Consider the following 7,815-nt stretch of genomic DNA (forward strand, 5'->3'; position numbering starts at 1 on the left):
TGGCCTCATAGAGCCAAAGAATTTCATCTTGAACTGAAAAATAATTATAAAGTACATTTTACATGCCTTATAGAGGTTATAAAAAAAAGAAAAGTTAAATTTTTTATAGTGTTAATTGTACATTGATGTAGCCAATGGTGTTCCACAGGGATCTATTCTAGAGACACTCTAATTTTATTTATTTTTTCACAACTTTTCTCTTTTTTTAACTAAATTCAAGATTATTTAAAACATCTGAACCATTAGAAAAAACAAATATCTTACTGCAAAACTTTTTCCATAGAAAGGGATTGATTAGTCCGATATCTTGCAGATGTTGCTCAGTCCACATTTATCTTTTCTTATATTTAAACTGGAGTAATTAACTTTTTATATGTATCCTCATTTTGTGTTTTATGTTCTCTCAGTGCCAAACTATACCCAGACGGGCAAACAGGAGAAACATGTCAGTGGGTTAATTTATTTTGATTAATGCCACTACATGTAATTACCATGGTGAAGCAATGTGAAATTCTCTGCTACTCTGGTCATCAAAGTGTCTCTTTGTCCCAGTCCTCAATGTTGTGGAGTTGAGCAGAAATTCAAATTTCTCTCCCACTCCTCCCTTGAGTTCTCTCAATCAACTGGTGCCCTCTCAAAGCCCCCACGTCCCCTGGAGAGAATCATACAATAGCTGTCTCTTATCCTAGGCAGGCAGAGTACCCCCCAAAACACTGGTGCCCTCTCAACGCCCCCACGTCCCCAGGAGAGAATCATACAATAGCTGTCTCTTATCCTAGGCAGGCAGAGTACCCCCCAAAACAAGTTGCTATTGGGTCTGGCCTGAGTGGCTGGAAAGGAATGACTTATTTTCCTCCCTTTCCTTCCTTTAGTCTTCCCTTAGCCTATGAGCACAGCACTGTGACCTCTGGTGAGATAAACAAGAAGGTTTATCATTATTCTCTTAAGGAGTGGCACACACCCAGCAGACACTGAAATCGGGAGTTGGAATTTTAAAAGAAGGGTCAAGGGCAGAGACGAGGTTAAATTTAAGTTTTTACTTTTTGCATACGCCCTGTAACCATGCAAAAAACCAAAAACATTGATTTAGGCTTTGTGTCCATTATCAAGTTGTCCTTTGTTCAGTTGCTGGTCTCGAGCCATTTGCTGCCTGTCTTCCCCTTCTCTCTCCACCCTCATTCTTGTCGGATTAATGTTCGACAAAGGGAACAAGTGCCAAAAAAGTCTTGTAATTTTTTTCATGCTTAAAAAGACTTATATCATCTCATTTTATGATGCCTATTTGCTAACCTCAGCTGTCTACCATAGAGGCTGAGGTTCAATATGAACCATAAAAGTCTGATTCATCATTGTAGTTTTTGCTCTATCAGTGGCTCTTTATTTTTGTTTTAGATAGCTTTTCTTTCATTTTTCCTTCCTTAAAGAATCATATGTTATTGAATGTGTTCACAGCATTAGTTTCTATAATAAATGAAAAGCCTTTACCTCAGAGGGGACAGTCCCATAAACCCTCGTTTTCTTATGATTTATTGTCAGATCCTCATAATTTCCACAGGTTTCTTTAAATTAAATTGCCATTTCAGGTGTTTTCTATAGTCTAGACTGTTCACTTTAGGCTGGTACCTCCTTATATTCTCCTGTATTTGTATAATTATTGTAGTTTATATATTTATAAACTTCAAATTTTATTTGCTTTGATTTAATGATTTAAGGATCTGAAAGCTATAATGTTCATTATTTTATGGATAATCAGAACAAATAAATTTTCTTCTGAGAATGAATGTGAATTCCCTATTTCTGCAGTAAAAAAAAAAAAGGATTTCAGGGAAAGGTGTCACAACAAAACCAAATGCAGTGTAAAAAGTCTTCGGCAGGGGTAATATATCTTACTTAAGGTTGTTTGTGTTCATACATCCTCCCAGTGTCTCACAGACTCAAAGATGATCTAGCAGTAAAAATTGTGTGTCTGCCTGAACAAAATGTGGAAATAGCTATTTCCCAGAACAAAAGATATTTGTCAGGCTTTTAACTGAAAGTCAACCCGATCCTGTGTTTTGATTTAGGGTAACTTTAGATTAAAGAGTTTTTTGGAATCACCAAAAGAGCGAAGTCATTGTTTTGTGACAGCACATGTTCCTTCAGGTTTACTGCTGGTACACCCTAGTTTTACACCAGCTGAAATAAAATTTAGCTATTTTATCACTTTTGGAGTTTTTGGATAATAGCGTGGACATTCAACAAGGCTAGATGTTTCCCTTTTTCGGTTTTGTACATTAAGTTTAATGAAGAGTGAATTTTGTTTAGAATGTGTTCAAAACTCGGTTAAAAAAGGGTATAGATGTGAAATGTTTGTCCTAAACAATTCAGAATTATCTGAATAGGTTCCCTGAGTGAAGCCTGAACATAAGATGTGTTTACAAATCACTCCTTGAAGGGTGCTTGTTTCATATAATCATTAATACAAAAACTAGATAGTTTATAGTTTTTTCCTCTCGTGAGTAGGCTTAAGAATGTCGCTGTAAATAGTTCATGGCTCTGAAGTCCTTGGGAACTTTGTGGGGGAGTGGACGATGCTTTTCCTGCTTCCCTCTGCCTCATTCCCATACCCAGCAGCTCTGGGACATTCCCTAATGTCCCATCCAGGATGTGTCATATTTCAAAAGGTTGAAAAGGGGACATTCTTGAAATTTGCTCATGAGGAATTTAAGTGGCTCGTTGGAAAAAAAAAGTTCCCCCTTATTTATGTTTATTCACTCTACGTCTCCTCAAGCTACACCCATGTTGGGTATTCTAAAGACCCAGTCATCATTTCCACATTGACATTGGCAGGCAGAACAATGTAGCTGTTTTAGGAACAGCGAGTTCTCCTGTGTCAGTCGGAAACCATAAGAACTAGTCCCCACCAAAAAGGAAATGTAGTTTATGCTCATCTTTATATCAGTTTATTTTATTTATATAGCGCCAATTCACAACACATGTTGTCTCAAGGCACTTCACAAAAGTAAGGTACATACATTCCAATTAATCGTAACCATTGAACAGTGCAGTCAGATTCAGTTATTTAATCAAATTGGATAAAAAGTTTTTTTGTCTAAGGAAACCCAGCAGATTGCATCAAGTCAGAGATTTGCAGCATTCACTCCTCCTGGATGAGCATGTAGAGACAGTGGAGAGGAAAAACTCCCTTTTAACAGGAAGAAACCTCCAGCAGAACCAGGCTCAATGTGAGCGGCCATCTGCCACGACCGACTGGGGGTTTGAGAGAACAGAGCAGAGACACAAAGAGAACAAAGAAGCACTGATCCAGGAGTACTTTCTATGGGAAGGAAAAGTAAATGTTAATGGATGTAGCTCGGATGTAGTCGTTTCACCAAGAAAGAAAGAACAGATAATCTCTGAGCCAGTTTTCAAGGTTAGAGTCTGAAAGAGAGCACATACAGTCAGTTACAGTTAAGCTCAGTCAATCGCCATGTCTAGGAGAGAGAAAGGGTTAAACACTAAAAGACAGGGCTATGTGGATCATCGGTAGAGGGTGAGCATTAAGTTGTTGCCAGCAGAAGCTCGGATGATTCCCCTCTCCAGAAAGGTGTCACAGGTAGACACAGAGTCAGGCCAGGTGTAGCTTCTAGGAAGAGAAAAGAGAGAACAAGGTTAAAAGCTGAAATAACAGAAAATAATGCAAAATTGGAGAGTAGTGTGAGAATGTAGCAAAGAGGGTGAAAGTGGTCATTATGTCCTCCAGCAGCCTAAGCCTATAGCAGCATAACTACATAGATAGTTTCAGTTCAGATTATTTAATCAAACAGCGCTTATTTACAACAATGTCATCTCAAGGAACCCCACAAAGGGTCCCACTGATGGTCATTGTTATACTAAAAACCACAATGATTGGGATACCTCCTTCTGTCAGACTGATTATAACCATTGGAAAAAAGAGGGGGTCACACAGGTAGCAGAATTGGAGGGTGTGTTTGCCATATAAATGTATGGTTGTTTTTGCTGCAGGAAACAGTATTTGTTAGAAAAAACATTCTGTTTCAGGAAAATATATTTTTCTTTTCACTTAAATGATGAAACCTTTTTTTTACTGTTTTTATGTAATGGCCAAATCTTCTAAGAATTACATTCTGCATTTTACATTAAATTTATCTGTAAGAAGTTGAAATATATAACTCTGTGTTTAATGAATCCCAGAGTGCTCTATTCGGGCATGTTAATGGAAAGTTTAGAGGAAGGAAAAACAGCCTTGAGAGGATTGTGAAGCAAGGTGTTTGAAGAAGTTTCAAAGAAAAAGGACTGGACTTCTGCTTGGCTGTCCACAGTCCTCTTTCCGTATTAAAGTAAGTTTCATTTCAAATCAAGGTTCCAGAGTCTGAAGGAAGAGTGAAGAGGCACAGAATCCAAGTTGCTCCAAGTTGCTCCAAGTACGGTGTGAAGTTTCCACAGTCAGTGATGATTTAGGGATCCTTGTCGTCTACTGGTGCTGGTCCATTGGAACCAGGAAATTCTAGAGGACTGCTGACAAGCTTCATAGAGATGCCAATTTAATTTTCCAGCCGCATCTGGCACCTGCCCACACTACTCAAAGTACCAATATCTGTTTTAATTGGCATGCTTGATTGGTCAACAAACTGACTGGATGTAAATCTCACGGAGAATCTATGGAGTATTGTTAACAGAAAGATGACGAGAGACTCCAGACCCAACACCTCAGTAGAGCCACAGGCTGATCTCTACCATGCAACACTTAACTCATGCAGTAATTCATGCAAAAGGAGCCCCAACCAGGTATTAAGGGCTTATACTGTACAGTAAATTGACATATGTTTGAGTTAGCTGACACAATATTTGTGAAATGGATTACCTCCTTGAAGAACAATCTAATTTATAGAGATGCTTTAAAGGTTTCAGATGGAAATGATGTCTTGAAGAACAATTAAAGACCAAAAAGGACAATGATGATTAAAATAAAACATATGAAAAGTAAAATATAAAAAGTAATTGAGGTGTAGGCGTTAATCCAAGCCATAACTCCTTCATCCACACCAGCAGACTGTAGACGATGATTGTGCAAACCCTCTCAACGGTGTTCAGTATCGTCACGTATCCTTCTGATATGAGGCGGACCTGCAGTCCGGTGTGATCACCTTGGCTGGCATTACAGATGAAAGACACAGCAGCATTTTCCAGCAGTGACGGTTACAGAGATCAGCATACATGACACTTTGAGCTTTCTTGAATCTGTTTCCCACCACACAGAACAGGACAGATTCTACAGGATGATGAGATTAAACAAGTGCTCTCTCTGTGCTGATGGTTCAAGGCTTTTATGTATGTCTGAGAGATACGTGAAGAAAGTGCTGCTCTGAGTCCAACATAGATGTTCTGATCTGGTGATCAAAAAACACTCTAAACCCATGTGCCAAACACAACATTTATGCTCATAAATGTTTTGAATCACCTCTGTTAAAGAAATCAGGACACGTTCTTACATTCATGTTCATACACATTCATGTTTCATTATGTTTCTAGTTTCCAAAGATCGAAACATATTAATTGCCTTACCTAAATAATCATTACCCGGGGCTCCTTCCAGAAAATGTATGTTTAAAGTATGGTTTGACCTTTGAAGACAAATATGTTTACATTAATTACTCAAAAAGTTTGTGATTATGAAATATTAATAAAATATTATCATTAAATTTGATTCTGTATATGAACTCAAAGTTATAGTGTCTTGATGTAGTATTCTGGCCTGGATGACTTGTGAAATATTTGTCTCCACTGTGTAAGAGGTCCAGCCTAGTATGTTTGCTAACGGTCCATTCATGGTATTTTGTATTTTTTTCCAGCTACCCATTGGTACCCTGAGAAATTATTTTCACAGTGATGTGGCAATAATGTGTGGGAGCTCTGACATACTTGGCCAAGGCGTCAAATTTTTACTCCCCTACATTCAATGGTCTGCCTATCAACGACCGGAGTCCAGAAAGCAAAAATCATGAGGTCAGCACCATGTAAATGATATGATGAATTCAATGTTTTTTCAGTGGTTTGTCAGTCAGAATCTGCTAAATTGTAAGATATAAGATGCAGAGGTACAGATTTATTATGACCATCTCTTTTATTATAACCTGAAACAACAAAGCATGTCTATCTTGTCACCATGCACAGTGAGAAGGCTGGTAAGAGAAGTAAAAAAAAAAACATTTCCAAGCAAAGAGTTGCATCTTGGGGTCACTACATCTCAATAACTGGTTGTTAAGGAATGATGCCAGAAATAAACCTTTTCTGCCCGACCAACAGGAATGGAAACACGTGGAGTTAGTTAAACTCTTCTGGTACCTAAATTGTACCCAGCAAAAAACATTCCAGTAGAGTTTGACTCTATGAAGAACCTCAACACTTCATGTTAAGATGCCATGCAGTCTGAGAAGGTTCTCATAGACCCTGGATGAAAAACATGCCCACAGCATCACAGGTTGTCTGCCGTCCTTGAACTCTGAAAGGATAAGGACATTTTAAATAGAAATTTTATGATCACCTACAGTAAACTGAAAATAGGTTATCTGTCTCTATCAAGCAGGTCACATGACACAGACAGACAAGAAGCTGCAGCAGCCAATACATTCTCTATTTTCACTATTGACGTCATTGTAAAGGAAGAAAAAATTACTTGGATTGTTAGAGAAAACCCAAAGCAATGTGCAATTGAATATTGATGTTTTTTAGACAAAGAAACATTGGGAGGGTGTTGCATTTGTGTTCAGCACTCCTAAGTCAAAACTTTGCAGTATTTGCAATGGAGTCACATCTGCACGTCTTATGGGGTATGTTCCTTCCAGCTTTACATTTCTAGAGAGTGATTTTTGTATTTGCTAATTAGTTCATGCTCAGTCATGTTTAATGAAGATCATTCATAAGCATCAATATTGAAATCTTCCTGCAAATAAGACTTACATGTGGACTTTGACTGGGTCATAGTAAGCTCTGATCTAAGCTATTCCATTGCAGGTTGGGTTGTATGTTTAGGGTTGTTAACCTAGCCACTGCTCCAGTCTTTGCAGACTCTAACAGGTTCTCTTCCACGATTTTTGTTCCTTTCAAAGACAATTTAATTTAGTATCTTGTTTTAATCTTTCTAATCTGCAAACTGCGAGGCTCTCCTTCACCAACTACTTTGTCACCAGCAGCCAAGATAATAAAACTAAGCTCAACCAGTCAATGATTACACCCAATTCCAAATCAAACGTCTTGCTCTGAATGTGGAGTTGTTGACAACCACACCCACACATTAGGACGTTTAAACGTTTTCCGCTTTGAGTTTTCCTGTTGATGAAATATAAGATAAGTGTACTTTTAGCAATTTTAATTAAGACATGTTTATGTTTCAGAAACAACAAAGGCACAGCAGGTTTCCACTTGTTTGCATCATTTGCATTTCCTTCCAGACCTCCGCCATCCTCTCTGCTCGCTTTTCCCTCTCTCTCTCTCTCTCTCTATTTGGCTCTTCCATTCGTTCCTCCTTGTCCACTGCAAAAAACATCAAACTCATTTGCTCAATAAATCCTGGGATGAAAATATGATTTAGTCAAATTATCTCTGTAAAGGAGACATTGTGGAGCTGTAATAGAGTTATAAAAGCAAATTAGAGGAAGTTTAACAGAAGATGAGCTTGTGAGAGTGTTTGACTGTATGTGTCTTGAAGGAGTCCCGTTCTTTTTGCAGCGGAGGAGCTCTGTTTCTGTATCCCTCCCTCTCCCTGCATCATCTGCCTCCTCATGCTGCTCCTCTCTCTCTCTCGCTTTGCCGTGT

This window comes from Girardinichthys multiradiatus, chromosome 18 (genome assembly GCF_021462225.1).
Source record: "Girardinichthys multiradiatus isolate DD_20200921_A chromosome 18, DD_fGirMul_XY1, whole genome shotgun sequence".
NCBI classification, from domain to species: Eukaryota; Metazoa; Chordata; class Actinopteri; order Cyprinodontiformes; family Goodeidae; genus Girardinichthys; species Girardinichthys multiradiatus.